The sequence below is a fragment of the Paroedura picta genome, chromosome 16 (assembly GCF_049243985.1).
Source record: "Paroedura picta isolate Pp20150507F chromosome 16, Ppicta_v3.0, whole genome shotgun sequence".
NCBI lineage: Eukaryota > Metazoa > Chordata > Lepidosauria > Squamata > Gekkonidae > Paroedura > Paroedura picta.
This window is the reverse complement of record NC_135384.1, coordinates 19,753,994-19,775,510: the sequence shown is the minus strand read 5'-3', so window position 1 is coordinate 19,775,510 and position 21,517 is coordinate 19,753,994. Positions and strand designations below refer to the sequence as shown.

Below are 21,517 nucleotides of genomic sequence, written 5' to 3'. Positions count from 1 at the left end.
CGATGCCTATGCCTTTAATCCTAGAGAGAATTTGATTATACGAACCTGAGATGAATGGGTCACTAAGAATATCCATGAGTAGGCTTCCAGGGGAGGTTCGGTAATCAATTTTAGCCAGTACTTAGTGGTTTGCAAGCAAGCTTTGGTCACCAATTGCTATTGGCTCAATTCAGCAATTATAGTGAGATTGGATATACTTCTGGGGACCTCAAGATCTTAAAAAAGCAGAATGTACAGACTCCAATACTTCCATGCTTCCAAGCATGAGAGGGCAGAAGGGCAAGGTCTCAGTTGCTGTCAGCAATTGATTATCTATTTGCCCATTATTCTCCTAATGTGGATACATTTATTGCTTACCAAATGTTTTCCATGCAATTCAATCTCAAGTGAATACAAACCAATCCAAATTTTCCTATTTATGTCTGAAATCTGTTAACCATTTTCATAGAATCATAGAATGATAGAGTTGGAAGGGGCCATACAGGCCATCTAGTCCAACCCCCTGCTCAACGCAGGATCAGACCTAAGCATCCTAAAGCATCCAAGAAAAGTGTGTATCCAACCTTTGCTTGAAGACTGCCAGTGAGGGGGAGCTCACCACCTCCTTAGGCAGCCTATTCCACTGCTGAACAACTCTGACTGTGAAAATTTTTTTCCTGATATCTAGCCTATATCGTTGTACTTGAAGTTTAAACCCATTACTGCGTGTCCTCTCCTCTGCAGCCAACAGAAACAGCATCCTGCCCTCCTCCAAGTGACAACCTTTCAAATACTTAAAGAGGGCTATCATGTCCCCTCTCAACCTCCTTTTCTCCAGGCTGAACATTCCCAAGTCCCTCAACCTATCTTCACTGGGCTTGGTCCCTTGGCCCCAGATCATCTTCGTCGCTCTCCTCTGTACCCTTTCAATTTTATCTACATCCTTCTTGAAGTGAGGCCTCCAGAACTGCACACAGTACTCCAAGTGTGGTCTGACCAGTGCCGTATACAATGGGACTATGACATCTTGTGATTTTGATGTGATGCCTCTGTTGATACAGCCCAAAATGGCATTTGCCTTTTTTACCGCTGCATCACACTGCCTGCTCATGTTTAGTTTACAATCCACAAGTACCCCAAGGTCTCATTCACACACAGTGTTACCTAGAAGTATATCCCCCATGCAGTAGGCATGCTTTTCATTTTTCTGACCCAGATGCAGAACTTTACACTTATCTTTATTAAATTGCATCTTGTTCTCATTTGCCCATTTGCCCATTGTGTTCAGATCTCGTTGAACTATGTCTCTATCTTCCGGAGTATTTGCCAGTCCTCCCAATTTGGTGTCATTTTCATTATGCTGTATGTTAATTTACTCTCACACTACGTATAAATTTGAACTTCACTCCATGACATTGTACCTGAGGACGTGTGCATGCACACAAAAGCTCATACCATGAATAAAACTTTGTTGGTTTTAAAGGTGCCACCGGACTCTAAATTTGTGCAGACGATTATACGTTGTTGAAGACCTCTATCCAGACTGGGATTCCATAGAGCAAACTAGTGATAAATTTCTGCTTGCCTACTTTTAGAACAGCTGGGCCATTTTTGTTACTTTTTTGATGGAAACACTAGGTCAAAAGAACCAAAGCCCTTTGATAGTTTTAACTGGGCTGATCCTGCATTGAGCAGGGGGTTGGACTTGATGGCCTGTATGGCCCCTTCCAACTCTATGATTCTATGATTCTAACTATTTACTTTCCGTGAGTAATGCATTTGTTACTTGAATGATGTTACCTGTACTATTTTGTTGTTTCCTGTAAACCGCCCTGAGCCTTTGGGGAGGGCGGTATAGAAATAAATAAATAAATAAATAAATAAATAAATAGTAGTAATTAACCTGAGGTATTTAAACTGATTGATTTGTTCAATGGATTTGCCTCCAATGGTCCAAGGATACTTTAAACAGGTTTTGGCAAAGACCACTATTTTTGATTTTTCAAAATTTATTTAAAAGTGATGATAATCACAGTAATCAAGAAAACCCCATATATAATGTAGCAGATCAACCCAGGACCTGGAAATTAGTACCATGTTGTCTGCTTATTGTACTAGAGTTGGTCTTTTCCGACGAATCTGAGGATTGATGTTTGAGATAAAATCTGGAAGATCATGGAGGTAGAGATTAAATAAATGAATGCCCAGAATACAGCCTTGTTTTACCCCATTGCTGATGGAAAATTTCTCAGTTAAAGTACCATTGGGCGGATATTTTATTTGGCAAGTGTTACCTGTGTGCTGTTTCCTTATCAAAAATAATAAACAGGGATCAATTTGAAGAGCAATTAGTTTTTTCCACAGTCTTTCTCTTGAGATATAATCAAACACCATACGTAAATTAATAAAGGCCACAAAAGTTTACCACCTCTGGGTTTTTTAATATTTTGCACTTAAGAAGGACAGTACAGTGCAATAGTATTCATGCTTGATAATATAAAAGAGCTCTCTATCTACTTGAGATCCAGAGATGAAGAAAGACCTAAAGGCATTTCTCAAAATTCTTTTTGTTCATGAACTGTCTTTATCAAACCAGGAAGGAGGATATTTAGGCTGTCTAACACTCATTTTCTCAAACTGCAGGTAGGAATCGATTAAGGACTCAAGAGAAATTAGAGGAAGGCATACTCATTTGTTCTTTCAGAGTTAAAACTGATGGAGAGTTCAAAAATGTACTGATTTGGACAGCCCTAGACAAGTTTTTTCAAAAAAAGGTCAGATGAGTTGGAACTAGGAGCAGCATTAAGCAATAACTTAAGGAACTAACTCTTAACATAAAGCTCTAAAGGCATATGGTCACTTTCATTGCGAATGCCAACCTCAAAGTTGGAAATAATTTCAATTAACTTGAGAAAAACAAATATAATCAATTATACTGTTACCAAGGGAAGGAATATTGACACCAAATTGGGAGGACTGGCAAATACTCCGGAAGATAGAGACAGAGTTCAACGAGATCTGAACACAATGGAAAAATGGGCAAATGAGAACAAGATGAAATTTAATAAAGATAAGTGTAAAGTTCTGCATCTGGGTCAGAAAAATGGAAAGCATGCCTACTGGATGGGGGATACGCTTCTAGGTAGCACTGTGTGTGAACGAGACCTTGGGGTACTTGTGGATTGTAAACTAAACATGAGCAGGCAGTGTGATGCAGCGGTAAAAAAGGCAAATGCCATTTTGGGCTGTATCAACAGAGGCATCACATCAAAATCACAAGATGTCATAGTCCCATTGTATACGGCACTGGTCAGACCACACCTGGAGTACTGTGTGCAGTTCTGGAGGCCTCACTTCAAGAAGGACATCGATAAAATTGAAAGGGTACAGAGGAGAGCGACGAAGATGATCTGGGGGCAAGGGACCAAGCCCTATGAAGATAGGTTAAGGGACTTGGGAATGTTCAGCCTGGAGAAAAGGAGGTTGAGAGGGGACATGATAGCCCTCTTTAAGTATTTGAAAGGTTGTCACTTGGAGGAGGGCAGGATGCTGTTTCTGTTGGCTGCAGAGGAGAGGACACGCAGTAATGGGTTTAAACTTCAAGTACAACGATATAGGCTAGATATCAGGAAAAAGTTTTTCTCAGTCAGAGTCGTTCAGCAGTGGAATAGGCTGCCTAAGGAGGTGGTGAGTGCCCCCTCACTGGAAGTCTTCAAGCAAAGGTTGGATACACACTTTTCTTGGATGCTTTAGGATGCTTAGGGCTAATCCTGCGTTGAGCAGGGGGTTGGACTAGATGGCCTGTATGGCCCCTTCCAACTCTATGATTCTATGATTCTATGATTCTATGATTCTATGAATATGAGTAAGATAAATTTCCAAAGAGAAAAACAAAAATCATCCCCATCTTTCCTATTCCAACCTGCAATATTCCAGGAAATGATAGATAAATCAAGGATGAGCTAGTCAATTTGAAGGTTAAGTTGGACTGAGTGAAAAACAATCAGCAAGAGAATTTGTGTAGTTTCCAATTGGACTGCTTAGCACAGAGAGCGTGGAAACCTCCACAATATGGGGTGGACACATAGTTTGGGCTGAAGGAAATATGGGGTCCGAGATTGTAAACTGTAGAGTTCCCTGGTCAATGGGGGAAATGTATTTTCTGGATTTGGGAGGGGAGCTTTGTGGCAGAAGATTCTTGATGGCCACAAGCTCAGAGGAACTATTTGAAAAACAGTCATTTCCCAGTAGACACTGCATGGCAGGAGGGATTTGGCATGGAGTGACATGATCCTCTGCCTCCATCAATTCCGTTGCCAGAGACCTAGGGTTGATCACACCACTGGGGCAAATAGTAGAATAAACAATGTAAATTATACAAGAATTTAATTCAGAATCCACACCCATAGAACCCACGTGAAGACAGGCGTAATACATGTTAAGGGAGGACCATGACACCAGTTCTTGGGAACCTCCCTTAAACAAGTTGGAAGTTATTGTGGAAATAGCGGGATCAAGCTCTCTCGGGCACTCATCCATGGTAGAACAATAGAATCATAGAATCATAGAGTTGGAAGGGGCCATACAGGAAGTTTCCAAGGACAACATGGAAACAGACAAATCAGACAGGGGATGGGGGGGGACAATACTCTGAGCTGTCATGCTCATAGCAGGATCATAGTAGGTCAGTTCAGTTGCAGATTGCTGTGTTAAGGTTTTTTTTAGATTTTGGCCTTCCAACTCATGTATCCATAGAAATCTTTTCATTTGGTCTTCTGAGCAGTCCCTTTCAAGCCGGGAACAGTCTTTGAACAAGACATTTTAGCTGTAGCGTATTCTCTTCCGCTCTTTGCCTGCCCCTCATTAACCATAATTCTGCCAGGTTACATAGAGGTAAACATAGACTGTCCTTCAAAACTCTTACTAGGGAAAATTAAAAAGTCCATTAGTCTACACCTGTTACTCAGGATTAAGGAAAATGTGAACTCTTGTGCATTTGCAGAAATGCACTGGTTGCTATTTTCATTCTACTGCTGCTAAAAAGAGAAAATACAACTTTATAGCCACTGTGATAAAGCTGATACAATGTTGGCATGGAACGAAAGAGATCTGGATTCTAGTCCCCATTGAGACACAAAGTCAACTGCACAACCATGTGCAAGTTAACTCACAATCAAGCTTTCAAGATAAAATGAGCCAGCTCTGTATCAATTGCCCCAAGTTTCTCGGAAACAAGAGGGAATATAAAAGGGAGAAACTTGCAATCAAAACCTTAAAGATGGAATTTTGTTCCAAAAGGCTACTGACTCCTAGTGTATCTACAAAATCAATTTCCATCGTAAGTACGAGGATAGTAGAATTGTGTATTTTAGTACAATTGTGTATTTTAATCTTTTGTCTTCACAAATGCTGGCTTGAGCACATTGTGTAATTTGGTCCCACAATTTCACGTAAACTCAAGAATTGGGACAGTTGGCTCTGCCTGCAGAAAATGTTACTCTGAGAATTGCAGCTGTTACTGCCTCTGTGGAAACACAGGAAGAAGATGGGCGGGGTCTAACCAAGATGAGACAGGTGCCTTCCATTCCATGTGTCATAGCATTCCATGTGTCACAGCTCCCACTTGGTAGAATGGCCCTGCCTGGCAATTTAGGAAGGTTCAATACCTCTTTCATTCTGAAGGAAGTTGTCATGCCCCCGCCAACACTTCCTGGGGCCCCTGAGGTGTTGCCACAGCAACCAGAGCCAGCTGTTCCACAGCCATCATCTGGGCAGCCAGTGTCGGCTGAAGATACCTTCACTCACACTGTAGAGTAATCAGGGAGTGAAAAGAAGGATCTGGTCATGTGCCCAGCCTCAGCCCCAGCACAGCCAGAAGCAGATGACACTGAGGAGGACTTGCTTGGTCGCTTGAGGCAGAAGGGCAGAGCAGTAGTTATGGAATGAATAAGGAGTGCAAGGCTGCTGGCCTGATGCCAGCGTAGAACACATACAGCTAATGCAGCTTCAGAGGAGAGTGAGTGATGGTCCAGTTGGAATCACTCAGCTCATTAGCCAAGCTGTTTTTAGGCAGGACTGCAGCAGCATGGCGTGGATGTAATCTATGCAGAAACCCGTCCAGCTTGGATTCTCTTTGGCTCAGTGAACTCCTGACTCCTATCGGCTTCCCTTGACTTCTGGCAAACAGCTTTTGACTAGGCACCTGGTAATTGGACTGGCTTTGTTGAATATTTGTTTATCTGGACTCTGACCTTGGCTTTCCCTCAACTACTCTTTGCCTCACCCCTAACTCTGCTTGCTTTGATACCTAACGCCCCGGACTGGACTTTTGACCTTGCTTTGGTGTAGACTGGCTAGGCTCTGCTGCCCAGGCACCATCCGCCCAACTGCCACTGGGTGCAGCCAGATAGGGCAGCATAGATGTTTAAAATGGATTGCTCAAGGGGACATTTCCTTAAAGGGAATAGGGTTGTAGTTGTAATGCTTGTGTATGTGTGCATGTGTGTGTGTGTGTGGGGGGGATAAGTTGTTTTATTTCACTGTCATATGTGTTTCACTCTTTTTGTTGCATTGTTGAATTCTGTAATTCACTTCAAGTCTCAGTATGAAAGGTGAGCCAAATAAGAACACGGGGAAAGCGGTCCATCTAATCCAGCATTCTGTTACACTCAGCAGCCAAGTAGTTTCTACAGAGGTCTTCCCCTGATGTTGCCTTTTTGCACTGGTATCCAGAGATTTGCAGGCTCTGAAGATGGAGGTTCATCTTAGGATCACCATGGCTAGTAGCCACAGATGGACCTCTTTATGAACCTCTCTTTCAAAGTTGTCTGTGTGTGCATGCATGTGTGCTTGTGTGAAATGGCATCAAGTCGAAGCTAACTTATTGTGATCCCATAGAGTTTTCAAGGAAAGAGACCTTCAGAGATAGTTTGCCATTGCCTGCCTCTGCATGGCAACCCAATATTTACTTGGTGGTTTCCCATCTATGAACTAACCAGGGCTGACCTGTTTAGCTTCTGAGATTTTATGAGATCAAGTTAGCCTGGGCCATCATTGTCCAGCCATCATTGTCCAGTGCTGGGCCATCATTGTCCAGTGCTTCTGACAATTACTATTCCACTGGCAGCGAATTCCACATTAAATAATCATCATCAATAATAATAAAATAAACCATACGTTTCCAGTGATAAAGGTCTCTGCAGTTCTAATTACCTCACCTTCCTCACAGTTAGCCAAAGCAGGAAACAAATTCAATATTCTGGTACACAGACATTTCCATGGTTTGAGTAATAATAAACATTGCAGAATCCAGCTTTTCTTGGCAAAGAACCGTGAACTGGGGTAGGAGGCATCAGTAGCAGAGCTATGCAACAGCAGTCAACGGGTGTTGCTGTTATAAGCTCGCCTTCCACATGGTTGCTCTGTTCTGAAAAGCAGTAGCTATTTTTCATTTAGCAATTTCTTCTTGGAGGAGCATTTCCTTTTCTTTCTTTCTTTCTTTCTTTCTTTCTTTCTTTCTTTCTTTCTTTCTTTCTTTCTTTCTTTCTTTCTTCCTTTCTTCCTTTCTTCCTTCCTTCCTTTCTTTCTTTCTTCCTTTCTTCCTTCCTTCCTTCCTTCCTTCCTTTCCAAGTCATAGAATCACAGAATTGGAAGGGGCCATATAGGCCCATCTAGTCCAACCCCCTACTCACTGCAGGATCAACCTAAAGCATTTAGGATAAGTATGGTAGGTGAATTTCCTCCAGGCCAGATGGGATTCTGGAGATTTTTTTTTGGGGGGGGGGTCACTTGGACATGAAATAAGGGTCACTGTGGATGGGCAGGTAGTTGTGAGTTCCTGCAGAGTGCAGGACTAGATGACCCTGGAGCTCCTTCCAAATCTATGATTCTATGATTCTGTCCATCCGCTGCTTGAAGACTGTCATTGAAGCGGTTGATTCCACTGCTCAACAATGTAAAAAAAAATTCTCTGATATGTAGCCGATATTGTTCCACATGTAGTTTAAACCCACCACTGTGGGTCCTCTCCTGTTGCCAACAGGATCCTTTCCCCGCCCTTCTCCACATGACAACCTTTCAAATACTTAAAGACAGCAATCAGGTCACCTTTCAACCTTGTCTTCCCCAGGCTGAACATTCCCAAATCCCTCAGCCTTTCCTCATAGTACTTGGTCTCCAGGCCCCAGATCATTCTCGTTGCTCTCTGAACCCTCTCAATTTTATCTACGTCCTTCTTGAAGTGAGGCCTCCAGAATGGCACACAGTATCCCAGGTGGGGTCTGATCAATGCAGTATACAGTGGGATGATGACATCTTGTGATTTTGATGTGATGCCTTTGCCTTCTTTACCAACACATCTCACTGTCTCCTCATATTTAGCTTACAGTTCACAAGTACCCCGAGATCACATTCACACACATTGCTACCCAGAAGCGTATCTCCCATCCAGAATGCATACCTCGTTTTTGTGACCCAGATGTAGAACTCTTAAACTTCTCCTTATTAAATTGCATCTTGTTCTCATTTGCCCACTTTTCCAGCATGTTCAGATCTCGTTGAACTCTCTATCTTCTGGTGTGTTCACTAATCCTCCCAATTTTGTGTTCATAAATTGTGGGCTGGCTGGCTGGCATGCACCTGAATTTCGCAAGTGAAGCCAAACTTACCTGCAAAATTCCTGAATATCAACTTTTGGGTGCCTTTTTTTTTTAACTGCCAAGGCAAGGAGAAGCCATTGGTTATGTGTTTCTTCTCCTTTCCATGGCCTAAATACAAATTTCTGTGAGGACAGGGAACACTGCCACCCAGATTTCTAACACTAATTGACCCATCAAAGGATTTCTTTCACTTCTTCTTTTTGAGCCACATCAAGAAAGATGAAAGGTGCTAACTTTCCCGAAAAGACAACAGGTTTACTTTTTCTACTCATTAAGCTTCAGAGGACCTGTCTCAACTGGGTCTAGGACACTTCACAATTATACAGCAACAACCATACTTTGCATTTACAGGATACTTAAGAGGGCTCAAAGCCTTGTGTGTATATTATTTTGTTGTAAACATTACTACAGCTCAATAAGGTACCACATACATATTTAACCCAGAGGGACAGACCAGAACAGAGGTTGGAGAGCCATCTGACAGAGAGGCTGATTCTGTGAAGGCTTAAGGGTGGCAGGTTACAGTTTATATACAGGAAGGATGACCCGGGAAACTACAGACCAGTGAGTCTGACCTCTGTAGTGGGGAAGATAATGGAGCAGATCTGCAAACATCTGGAGGACAATTTGGTGATCCAAGGAAGTCAGCATGGATTTGGCTCCAACAGGTCCTGCCAGACCAACCTGGATTCCTTTTTTGATCAAGTAACAGGTTTGCTGGATCGGGGAAATCCGGTTGATGTCGTTTACTTGGATTTTAGTAAAGCTTTTGACAAGGTTCCCCATGATGTTCTGATGGATAAATTGAAGGACTGCAATCTGGATTTTCAGATAGTCAGGTGGATAGGGAATTGGTTAGAGAACCGCACTCAAAGAGTTGTTGTCAATGGTGTTTCATCAGACTGGAGAGAGGTGAGTAGCGGGGTACCTCAGGGCTCGGTGCTTGGCCCGGTACTTTTTAACATATTTATTAATGATCTAGATGAGGGGGTGGAGGGACTACTCATCAAGTTTGCAGATGACACCAAATTGGGAGGACTGGCAAATACTCCAGAAGATAGAGACAGAGTTCAACGAGATCTGAACACAATGGGAAAATGGGCAAATGAGAACAAGATGCAATTTAATAAAGATAAGTGTAAAGTTCTGCATCTGGGTCAGAAAAATGAAAAGCATGCCTACTGGATGGGGGATACGCTTCTAGGTAAAACTGTGTGTGAACGAGACCTTGGGGTACTTGTGGATTGTAAACTAAACATGAGCAGGCAGTGTGATGCAGCGGTAAAAAAGGCAAATGCCATTTTGGGCTGTATCAACAGGGGCATCACATCAAAATCACAAGATGTCATAGTCCCATTGTATACGACACTGGTCAGACCACACCTGGAGTACTGTGTGCAGTTCTGGAGGCCTCACTTCAAGAAGGACGTAGATAAAATTGAAAGGGTACAGAGGAGAGCGACGAGGATGATCTGGGGCCAAGGGACCAAGCCCTGTGAAGGTAGGTTGAGGGACTTGGGAATGTTCAGCCTGGAGAAAAGGAGGTTGAGAGGGGACATGATAGCCCTCTTTAAGTATTTGAAAGGTTGTCACTTGGAGGAGGGCAGGATGCTGTTCTCATTGGCTGCAGAGGAGAGGACACATAGTAATGGGTTTAATCTACAAGTACAACGATATCAGGAAAAACATTTTCACAGAGTAGTTCAGCAGTGGGATAGGCTGCCTAAGGAGGTGGTGAACTCCCCCTCACTGGCAGTCTTCAAGCAAAGGTTGGATACACACTTTTCTTGGATGCTTTAGGATGCTTTGGGCTGATCCTGCGTTGAGCAGGGGGTTGGACTAGATGGCCTGTATGGCCCCTTCCAACTCTATGACTCTATGATTCTATGCTTCTATATGAGTGATAGGGATGTGACTGTCCTGTATAGTGCAGGGGGTTGGACTAGATGACCCATTAGATCCCTTGCAACTCTATTATTTTATGATTCTAATCCACCCATTCTCTGAGAAGTTCAGAGCAAATATTTGGTTCTTGACTCCTCCATTTTATCTTCACAACAACCCTATGAGGTAAATTAAGCATAGCCTTTTTAGAGAGCCAGTTTGGTGTAGTGGTTAGGAGTGTGGACATCTAATCTTGCATGCCAGGTTCGATTCTGCGCTCCGCCACATGCAGCCAGCTGGATGACCTTGGGTTCGCCATGGCACTGATAAAACTGTCCTGACCAGGCAGTGATATCAGCGCTCTCTCAGCCTCACCCACCCCACAGGGTGTCTGTTGTGGGGAGAGGAAGGGAAGGCGATTGTAAGCTGCTTTGAGCCTCCTTCGGCATATAAGAACCCACTCTTCTTCTTCTTCTTAGTCATCATAACCCTGCCTGCCAGGAACATAAGCTATACAGAGTCCTCTCAATGCCAGCAGTCGCCATTTTGTGCAGATATGGGGTGGCCCAGTCTAGCCCAATTTTTTTGGTTCTTGGAAACTAAGCAGGGTCGACCCTGGTCAATATTTGACAGAGGCAGGCATTGGCAACCCTAACTCTGAAAATCTCTTGGCTTGAAATACAGCACTTTTCGCCACCAGGGAATGGCACAAATTTTCAGCTTTGGAATGCAAGACTGTAAACCGAAGTTTATGTAGGTACATGTCTGAACAGACTGAAGTTTGAAAATATGTACATTGACCTGTCCACACATAATGGAAATGACCACGCGTATCAAGAGGATCATAAGGAGTGCACTCTCCAGGTAAACAGGGTAGGACAGCCAAAAAAATAACAACTGAAAAGAGACACCGTGAACACATGAAGCTGCTTTATACTGAATCAGACCGAGGGGCCACTGGATTTAGTACTGTCGAGGTTTTCTCATCTCAGCCATGGTTTCGTGAAACCCTGGAGTTTTTTGACGACTTTGGAAGGGTTTCCTGAATGGGTAGGAATTAGTTTTTTAAACATTTTTAAAATCAGGTGATATGACCATATATGGTCATGTCGGGCCCCCTCCCAAAATGGCCAACGATGAGCCTGGAGGAGGTGGAAAGGGGAGGGGCCCCAGGTGGGCTTGTACACAGCTCTGTTTCCCAACCATATTCAGCCCAAATGTGCCACTTCTGGAATTTCTTGAACCCTAAAGAATGTTTCAGGAGTTTCTCAGTGGTAAAAAAGTTGAGAAAGGATGGTCTACTCAGACTGGCAGTGGCTCTGGGTGTCAGGTAGAAGTCTTTCACGTCACCTGCTACTTGGTGCTTTTAACTAGAGATGTCAGGGATTATACATGGGACCTTCTTCGTGCAAAGCAAATGCCCTACCACTGTGGTAGGAAGAACAGAATCCAGAAACCTAGTAACTGACTAGTCGAAACCTCAGACTGCTACAATGCACTGCCTCTCCCAGGTACAAAGGTCCAGCTGCCTCTCCAGCTACAACGGGGGGTGGGGGTTGGAGGTGGAGGCTTTGGGATTTGAAGTACAGGATTTCCGGAATAGATGTCCCCCAAAAAGGATGTGAACAAAACTAAGAGGGTTCAGAGGAGATCGACAAAAATGATCTGGCGCCTGGGAACCAGGCCCTATGAGGAATGGCTGAAGGATCTGGGAATGTTCAGCCTGGAGAAGAGGAGGTTTAGAGGGGGGCTAGTTGCTGTCTTTAAGTATTTGAAAGGTTGTCACTTGGAGGAGGGCAGGGAAACATTCCTGTTTCACAGTAAGAGTAGTTCAGCAGTGGAATTGACTATCTAAGGAGGTGTTGAGCTCCACCTCACTGACAGTCTTCAAGCAGCGGCTGGACAGATCCTTATCCTGGATGCTTAGGCTGATCCTACATTGAGCAGGTGGTTGGACTAGATGGGCCTTTATGGCCCCAACAGAGTTATACCCCTGACTTCAATGGACTTACAAAGCTATAGTTTAACTATCCAAGATGGAGGCCATAGCAGGAAAACAACCAGATTGCTCCCCAAATTAGAATGGTCAAATCCCCAAAAGCACCAAAAAGCCATCAAATTCAACCAATAAACAAAAATTAACTAACCAAACCACAAAATTGAATTGAACAGAAACTGAAATCAATGACAACACAACCATACAGATCAGATGGAAGAGGAAAGTAAACCCAAACCACAAATACAAACAAGAAAGAAAAAGAAAAGGGAAAGAAAGGAAAGAAGACTGAATAAGAGAGATCAAAAACATAACAAAACAGAACAAGAGAACAAAAAGAAGAATCCATCACAGCCTCACCACAGCCTTACCCAGAATATGCCAAGCTGCGCCAGGGACGCTACCGCTGATCTGGTCCACACAGGAGCTGCTGCTGCAGAACTGAGTATGCAGCCCAACAGAACCCCAGAGCCCCATGGCCTGGGCATACTGCCCACCACAGCCTCAGACCACCACAGAGGAGTGGCCTTGCTTAGTGCAGGGAGGTGTCCCACGTGTGCAAGGCTTTCTGCAGGGACGATCAGCAGCTCCTACACCAAAGAAGAATCATCAGAGAGGGCAACCGCCCCGGAATGGGCATTCCTCCCAACGCTGTTCGATGCACCGCCGCTGCCTCCCCTCCACCTACTCATACACTGCCTGCTCATCCAACCAGCCGAGGAGGAACCATACAGGGTCGGAGACAAGGTGCAGCCCTACATGGCCAGCCACAGACCAAGGGAGACCCTCAACCCCCTGCACTGACCACCATCGACCATCCAGACATTGAACTAAGAGTGTGAGGGAGGCGAGGGGGTGGAAAAGTGGTGAGAAGAAAGGGAAAACGGGGAGCTGTGGGGGGGGGGGGAGCAGATCCTGAGGAAGGAAAGAAAAGAGAAAGACCAAAATGAACTTAAGGAAGGGGGGGGGGGGGACCAAGAAAGAAAAACCTAAAATGCAGGAGGGGGGGAAGAGGGAAGGAAAGTTACTTAACACCCCCTTCCCCCCAAAAAACAGACTTCTCTGGCCTGAATAACAGACGGAGTCAGCCAAAAGTGGTGGGAAATCATGACAGAACAAAACAAAAAATGCATGCACAGCCAATAGCACCCCAAAACCAGTCCCCAGCAAAAAAAATGCCACATGAACTACCCACCCACCCAAAAAGAAAATTCAGGGCATACCAAGCCTACATTTGAGTCTACCCAAACCAAAATGATCTCACCTTAAATGAGATAATTCAGGCAAATACTATACAACTATAAGAACAGAACTCCTCCTCCTCCACCCACCCAATACACAATTAGAACGCAAAACAGCCTGAGATATCAGTCAAGATGACTGGAGCAAACTAACACAGAAAAAAAACACATTTAGAAGGAAAATACAGACCCCTACATATAAAGACAAAATTTTACATGGAGAAAGACAAATAAACCATAAACTACCTAAGCTAAGGGAAGAGGAAAACAATAAGGAATATTAGGGCAAATAACACTGAAAACAAGAAGGAAGAAAAAAAGAGATACTAACAACAGAACAACAAAAATATGAACACTCCACAAGGAGACAAAAAGGAGGGGCCTAAGAGGACCAGGAATCCCAATACTAGGGGGAAGGGGTAGACAGTATAAGAGAGCAGGTTCAAGATATGGATATGCACAGACCCCTTCTAATCTCCATCCCATCCCTTGGTATGCAAGGGCATAGGCTAAAGGTAAGAAACTGCCACTGAAACTGATGCTGTATAATGCCAGGTCAATCAAAACTGAACAGCCACAATGCAAATCTATTTTGCAGAACAATAAGTAGACCCAGTGTGCATGACAGAAACCTGGATCAGGGAGGGTGAACAGTCACCTTAAAATAACTAGCCCGTTGGGTTCTTTGTCCTTCATCAGTCGCAGACATGGGGTGGGGGTGAGGGATGGCAATTATAACCCTTCAAAGCCCTGCCTGCGTCATCAATCCCAGGCACTGAATATACTGCCTCAAGTACGACGATAGCTTGGCCAACTGCATGGTGTACCGTGCACCAAACGTACCAAAAGATGCCCTACCAGCCCTGCTGGAGATGGTGGTGGCCTGAGCATTACAACTCCCCACATTACTAATCTTGGGGGACTTTAATGTCCATGCTGAGTTGCTGTCCTCTGGAAATGGGCTGGATCCAGTGTCAGCCATGGCAACACTAGGGTTCTCACAATTTGTTATTGGCCCTATCCAGGCAGGCCACACCCTGGATCTGATCTTCAGCATGGGACTAGAAATGGACCTGATAATGGCTAACCCCATCCCATGGTCAGACCACTATGCACTGGCCTGGCTAAGAATATCACTTCTTCCTCAGTCGGATGCCGAGCAAATTTGGGCTCACCCAGAGATTTATGGATCCAAATGAATTCCTGAATGCTCTGCGGGACCCGATGCCTCCCAGTGCTTATTAAATGAGCTAGGCAGTGACTGGCACAATAGGATGCTGCCAACAATGAGATCGCCCCCCAGTGTCCCTGCCAAAAGCGGACCACCTGGTATACAGAGGTGAGATGAAACAAGAACTGAGGCAGCTAGACCGAATTTGGAGGAAAACTCACAATGAAGTGTTGAGAACATCCTACAGCAGCGGTCCGCAAGCTTTCGCTGCGGCGTAGTGGGGGGAGAGGGTGGCCCGGGGGCCCGCAAACGCGCGGCAGCCCCAGCGCAAACACGCATGTAGGGACTGCCGCGCACGCACGTTTGCGCCCGGCAGGGGCGCAAACGCGTGTGCGTGGCAGTCCGCGCATGCGCGTTTGCCCCGCCGCCATGTCGGCGGCCGCGGCTCCCCCTCCCAGCCCCTCCGGGCCACCAGCAAATCAGGTTGCGGCTCGGCAAGCTTCTCTTCCCTCCCCTCCCGAAATAAGAAGCTTGCCGGGCCGCAAGCTAATCGGCCTCTTTGGCGGCCGATTTGCTCGCGGCCTGGCGAGCTTCTAGCTTCGGGGGGGGGGGGAGGGAAGAAGGAGCCGCGGCCCGGGGGTTGGGGACCACTGTCCTACAGGACATTTATAAAAAACTATGAGGTGGCGGTGAATTCAGAAAATGCGATTTTTACTCAACTTCCATCGCATCTGCAAACTTGCACTCAGCACAGTTGTTCAGGATATTATGGTAACTCACCACCCTCAAAGACAGGCACCAAAACAAAAGCAAACTGAAATTAGCTCTGAGGCTATTGTGAGCTACTTCACGGATAAAGTCTCGACCCGCCGCCACGACCTTCCACCAACATTAGACATCAAAAATGAAGAGGCTATTTGGCCGTCTTTGAAGAAAACACTTGATGGCTTCAGATTATTCTCACTGACCGAAATGGACAAGATGCTAACAGCACTGGTCACCCTGATGGATGATCTCCACCACCAGCTGGACCAAAGAGGGTCAGCAGTGCTAATATTACTAAACCTTTCGGCAGCATTCAACACAGTTGACCATGAGTGACTAGCTCGCTGCCTTGCTGATGCGGGATACAGGGGACAGCCTTTCAATGGCTGATCTCCTTCTTCAGGGTCGCGAACAAAGGGTAGCAATTGGAAAGAACCAATCACATAGCTGGCAACTCCCATGTGGGGTACCATAAGGAGAGGTTCTCTCCCCTATCCTATTCATATCTTTATACACCCTCTTCCCCAGCTGGTACGGAGGTTCAAACTGAATCATAGAGTTGGATCTCCAGGGTCATCTAGACCAGCCCCATGCAGAATGCAGGAAACTCACAACTACAATACACCAACGGACAACCACTCTAATTCACTCCCAGACTCATCAATAGCCAGATGCCTGGAAACAGTGAAGGGTTGGCTCAAGCATAGTCATCTGAAACTCAATCCTTCAAAGATGGAAGTCCTATGGGTAGGAAGAGTCCAGGTGAGGAAATGCTACTGCCCTACTTGGATGATGAAGAAGAGTTGGTTCTTATATGCTGCTTTTCTCTACCCGAAGGAGGCTCAAAACGGCTTACAGTAGCCTTCCCACTCCTCTCCCCACAACAGACACCCTGTGAGGTGGGTGAGGCTGAGAGGGCCCTGATATCACTGCTCAGTCAAAGGTTTTTATCAGTGCCGTGGCAAGCCCAAGGTCACCCAGCTGGCTGCATGTGGGGGAGTGCAGAATCGAACCTGGCATACCAGGTTAGAAGTCCGCACTCCTAACCACTACACCAAACTGGCTCGACACCAAACTAGATGGAAGGAGTGCAACTATTACTAGCACAGTCAGTCAGGAACCTGGGTGTGATACCTCCTTCTCCATGGCAGAATAGATCAGAGTAGCATAGCTAGTGCTCTTCCACCTATGCCAAGCTAAGCTACTAGCACCCTACCTGGCCCCAGAACATCTATTCACAGTGATCCAGGTGATGGTCACCTCTAGGCTAGATTTCTGCAATTTGGTCTTCGCAGGCCTACCCTTATCCCTGATCTGGAAACTGCAACTGGTGCAGAATGCAACAGTCAAGGTTCTCATGGGAACACCTTGAAGGGTACACATCTGGCCCATGCTCCAACAGCTGTATTGTTGAATACTTGATCATGGTCATATACAGTCTGGGCCTGGAGTATTTGAGGAACCGCCTCTCTACCTATGCCCCCCAGAGACCACTACATTCTGTAAACACCAATTAGCTGATGATTCCTGGTTCCAGCTCTTTCATCAAGTCTTTGGTTGAGGCTAATGAACCAACACCACCAACTAGAGCCCCCAGAGGCCCTTCCCACAACAAACTATACCCTGCAGATGAAGATCCGAACTATGGTGCAGTTAATAACAACACAGTTGAAGAGTATAATGTCACAATGTTATACATTAAATGTTAAATATTCTATTACAAGTTATACCATTAATAATGTTATATGTTCACAATCATGATGTTTTCCTTGTATGGTATCACAAATTCCAATGTAAACTGCTGTGAACCACATGGGAAAGCGATATTACACACATACATACATACATACATACATACATACAATCTTTTATATATCATAGAATCATAGAGTTGGAAGGGGCCATACAGGCCATCTAGTCCAACCCCCTGCTCAATGCAGGATCAGCCAGCAGCAGGTAAGGGGAGAGGGCCCTGGGCAAAGGATCGTGGTGGAGGCCTTGCTAACAAGGGCCTCTTGGCCTGCTAGGCTGGGCCTGCTGACGAGGGCCTCCCAACGTGCTGACTGCTAACGTGCTGAGAGCCAGTTTGGTGCAGTGGTTAGGAGTCTGGACTTCTAATCTGGCATGCCGGGTTCGATTCTGCGCTCCCCCACATGCAACCAGCTGGGTGACCTTGGGCTCGCCACGGCACTGATAAAACTGCTCTGACCGAGCAGTGATATCAGGGCTCTCTCAGCCTCACCCACCCCACAGGGTGTCTGTTGTGGGGAGAGGAATGGGAAGGCAACTGTAAGCCGCTTTGAGCCTCCTTCGGGTAGGGAAAAGCGGCATATAAGAACCAACTCTTCTTCTTCTTCTTCTAAGGATCTCTGTCTCGGCCCTGCTAACGAGCTGCCCAGCCTCCACTCGCCCCACTTGATCTGGCTGCAAGCTGCTGCCCAAGGCCACCTTAAGCTGTCTGGCCAGGGGCCAGGGGGGGAACCCTTTCAAGGCCTGTTCTTAGGACAAGAGCTATTGCATGCTCAATCAATGACTATTCCAGAAATACGAAAACACTGCAGGAGCTCTAAGAAGCCTATTTGGATGAACAGAGAACTTCAAGAGGAACTAAGAAAGAAAAGGAAAATGTTCAGGAAATGGAAGGAAGGACAGAGCTCTAAAGAAGAGTACCTACAGGTTACTAGGCACTGTAGATCAATCATCAGAAAGGCCAAAGCTGAGAGTGAGCTAAGATTGGCCAGGGAAGCCCATTGTAACAAGAAAAGATTTTTCAGTAATGTGAGGAGCAAACGTGAAGTCAAGGAGGCAATAGGCCCACTGTTGGGTGCAGATGGACAAACTCTAACGAAAGATGCAGAGAAAGCAGAAAGGCTTAGTGCCTATTTTACATCAGTTTTTTCCCACAGGTCAAAGTGTTTAGGCACATCTAGAGATGGCTGTAGCCAAAGGATAGTGTCTGGGTGGCAGGTTAACATGGATAGAGAGGTTGTCGAGAGGCATTTAGCTGCACTGGATGAGTTCAAATCCCCTGGTCCAGATGAAATGCACCCGAGAGTACTCAAAGAACTTTCCAGAGAACTTGCACAGCCCTTGTCCATCATCTTCGGAACCTCTTTAAGGACTGGAGATGTCCCGGAGGACTGGAAAAGAGCAAACGTTATTCCGATCTTCAAAAAAGGGAGGAAGGATGACCCAGGAAACTACAGACCAGTGAGTCTGACCTGTGTTGTGGGGAAGGTAATGGAGCAGATATTAAAGGGAGCGATCGGCAAACATCTGGAGGACAATTTGGTGATCCAAGGAAGTCAGCATGGATTTGTCTCCAACAGGTCCTGCCAGACCAACCTAGTTTCTTTTTTTGACCAAGTAACAGGTTTGCTGGATCGGGAAAATTCGGTTGATGTCATTTACTTGGATTTTAGTAAAGCTTTTGACAAGGTTCCCCATGATGTTCTGATGGATAAGTTGAAGGACTGCAATCTGGATTTTCAGATAGTTAGGTGGATAGGGAATTGGTTAGAGAACCGCACTCAAAGAGTTGTTGTCAATGGTGTTTCATCAGACTGGAGAGAGGTGAATAGCGGGGTACCTCAGGGCTCGGTGCTTGGCCCGGTACTTTTTAACATATTTATTAATGATCTAGATGAGGGGGTGGAGGGACTACTCATCAAGTTTGCAGATGACACCAAATTGGGAGGACTGGCCAATACTCCAGAAGATAGAGACAGAGTTCAACGAGATCTGAACACAATGGAAAAATGGGCAAATGAGAACAAGATGCAATTCAATAAAGATAAGTGTAAAGTTCTGCATCTGGGTCAGAAAAATGAAAAGCATGCCTACTGGATGGGGGATACGCTTCTAGGTAGCACTGTGTGTGAACGAGACCTTGGGGTACTTGTGGATTGTAAACTAAACAAGAGCAGGCAGTGTGATGCAGCGGTAAAAAAGGCAAATGCCATTTTGGGCTGTATTAACAGAGGCATCACATCAAAATCACAAGATGTCATAGTCCCATTGTATACGGCACTGGTCAGACCACACCTGGAGTACTGTGTGCAGTTCTGGAGGCCTCACTTCAAGAAGGACGTAGATAAAACTGAAAGGGTACAGAGGAGAGTGACGAAGATGATCTGGGGCCAAGGGACCAAGCCCTATGAAGATAGGTTGAGGGACTTGGGAATGTTCAGCCTGGAGAAAAGGAGGTTGAGAGGGGACATGATAGCCCTCTTTAAGTATTTGAAAGGTTGTCACTTGGAGGAGGGCAGGATGCTGTTTCTGTTGGCTGCAGAGGAGAGGACACGCAGTAATGCGTTTAAACTTCAAGTACAACGATATAGGCTAGATATCAGGAAAAAGTTTTTCACAGTCAGAGTAGTTCAGCAGTGGAATAGGCTGCCTAAGGAGGTGGTGAGCTCCCCCTCACTGGAAGTCTTCAAGCAAAGGTTGGATACACACTTTTCTTGGATGCTTTAGGATGCTTAGGGCTAATCCTGCATTGAGCAGGGGGTTGGACTAGATTGCCTGTATGGCCCCTTCCAACTCTATGATTCTATGATTCTAGGAACGGGCTTTGAAGCTAGTCCATTATAAATGTAAACCAAGATTATTATTTGGGCTGATTACACCAAGATTATTATATTGGCTAATTCTGCACTAACTTTGCTGCTGAATTCAGATCGATTTAAACTCGGGTCTTCCTCTATCCCCCCTTCCCCATTGAAACAAAAAGTATTCTGCACGTGATTAGGGAAGCAGAGGGGGGAAGACAAGCACAGCAGGATACTTTTTCTTTCTTTTCTTGAAGGGGCAGGGGGGATTGGAGACAGCAAGGAAAGAGAGATAAAATCCAAGAGGAAAATCTCTGCCGAGAGAAGTTAGGGCTTCTAGAGCTTCTGCTGAGAGAAGTTAGCACTTCCCTTTTAAGGGAAGCCTTGCAACCTGAGAACCAGGGACTGACGCCCTGGCAAATCAGGGGTTTTCTACAACATTGGAGGCTTGGCAGCAAGTTATTTTGTGGAAATCAGAGAGCTTCATGCTTACTCATGCCAATTTTTCAAATTTTGAGGGTTATATCCACTCCAAGATATCGCGGGGGAAAGGTAGGATCCGGATCAATCATGCTTCTTGCAGATGAAACATTTAAATCGCCCAAAATCAAAATGGAAATTGCATTCGGTGTAGACAGCAGAGATTGACTCAACCTGGTATTGGAATAAAAGCTCCGTGCAGATTCAGCCCTGGACAGTATATAAGTACAGTAAAATAAATAAAAATAAGATTATGCTGTTACCTACTGGGCTAAACTACTATTAATTTACGTGATCATTTTAGCATAACAAAAAGAAGCCTGGAGCATCTAATCTGGCGAGCTGGGTTTGATTCCCTGCTCCTCCACATGCAGCCAGCTGAGTGACCTTGGGCTAGTCACAGTCCTGATAGTGTTGTTCTGGCTGAGCAGTCCTGTCATAGCTCTCTCAGCCCCACCTATCTTATAGGATGTCTGTTATGGGAAAGGAAGGGAAGGCAATAAGCCACTTTCAAAAAGCACAGTATAAAAACCAACTCTTCTTCTTCAAACTATCCCTGTGCAGAAGGCCAAAGGGCTGAGTCAAAAGAGATGATTTTGAAAATGAACTGTTGATGGGCAATTTGTTGAAAGGTCTTGGGGGAATCTTCTTTCGCAAAACTATTTCACCTGTAAATTGCTGCATCCTCTTCTCAATTCACCATTCCTTATCCATATAAAATCATTTCATTCTGATAAATTGTTAAACATATGCATTACTTACAGTGCCTATCACTGACTCAGCCTGGTCACATT

General features: G+C 45.2%; 1 protein-coding gene across 4 annotated transcripts in view; it reads right to left on the bottom strand.

The window, feature by feature from the left end:
• Positions 1 to 21,517, bottom strand: part of MPP3 (MAGUK p55 scaffold protein 3) — a 154,889-nt gene that overhangs the window by 60,782 nt on the left and 72,590 nt on the right. The gene's annotated exons all lie outside the window — the stretch shown is intronic.